Here is a 1,552-nt window from a genome sequence, read left to right as displayed (position 1 = left end):
GTTTTCCGCGGTTGACGTCACATCCGGCGTGACCCCGCCCCCTCAAATTACCATAAACTGTTTGTATTTCAATACATAATCTATAATCTATATTTCTCCACATCTTCAGTTATTGAAACGTAATGCAATGATGACGGATCTTAATCTTTTTTTCTTTTTAAGCATTTATTTTACAGTTGTGTATATTCAGTTATTTTTTGGACTTCCTTTTTGAGAGAATATCGAAATTATTTAACTCCAAATTATAAAAATAGTAATAAAACCGTCGGTCTGTGCTGTGAACTCTATAAATAATCCAATAATATATATTTCTCAAAATTTTCAGGTACAGCAAACAGATGTAATTTCTGCTGCAGTGATGGACCTGAATATTTTTAAAAGCATTTATTCATTTATTTATTTATTTCATGATTGTGTATATTCAGTTACTTTTTGGACTTAAATGATATGAATTAACATATATATTGGGTAAAAATAGCCATAATGTCAAAATTTGAGTGTTAAAAAAATATCATTACTGATTTTGAACATGATAAATCTAACATGAATTTCATGGTGAACTTTAAAATATATTCAATATGGTACATTCCATATGCATACATGCAGAATTACAAAACTTACCTCTGATTTTATGTGAATTTACACAAAATATAAAGACCGTCACATTTATAAACACACACACAAAAAAAAAACTGTCAGTGAACTCTTTGAAGAGCAATAACTGATGTGTTGCATTCTTATTCTCGTGATTTTATATGTATTGTCTGTTTTTCCCAATGAGACTTTTTATTAGAAGTTTTATTTATATATGTATTCATTTTTCTTTAATTTATACTCCTGATTCTTTGTGCAACATTATGTTGAGCACATATCTGAAATGTTAACAAAAAATAAAAAAAAATATCAAAGGCTACTTCCTTGGGCAATAGTTGGCTACAGAGTTTTTTATATAGATACATACTATATTTTACCTACTTTGTCATTGTTACCAATTGTTTTTACATTTTGTTGTTTATGAAGGACTTGTTATATTGCTGCTATAATTTTGCTCTACAAGTAAAATAATTATTATAGATTGCACGGCTCCATAAAAGGGCTTCGAGGCAGACGGGCTGTGATTTTTTGCAGCGCTGGGTCTGACTGAAGCCCAGCTGCTGCTGTAAGCCGACGCTGGCCGGCGGTCAAGGTGCAGCGTCTGACCTCCTGTGACCCCCCACCTGCTCATGTCCCTGAAACAGAGAGCAGACACGGAGCAGCGGCCAGAAAATAATCTGCAAGCAGCAAGAAATAAATAAGGAAATTAAAAAAAAGTCACTTCAAGCAAACAGTCAGAAACGGTGATGGCCTCTCCGAGCTCTCTCTCTCTCTTTCTGTGTGTGTGTGTGTGTGTGTGTGTGTGTGTGTGTGTGTGTATTATCAGTCCATTAACACTCTTGTTTACAAAAGTATATGAACTTGTAATTAGTGAAGCATTAATGCGCTGAAAACATACACACATATTTTGTAGGTTTCCCTGGATCTGTAGCACAGAGGAGCGATCTGACCTCAGAAA

Source organism: Myripristis murdjan, chromosome 7, assembly GCF_902150065.1.
Source record: "Myripristis murdjan chromosome 7, fMyrMur1.1, whole genome shotgun sequence".
Taxonomy (NCBI): domain Eukaryota; kingdom Metazoa; phylum Chordata; class Actinopteri; order Holocentriformes; family Holocentridae; genus Myripristis; species Myripristis murdjan.
This window is presented reverse-complemented; position numbering follows the sequence as displayed.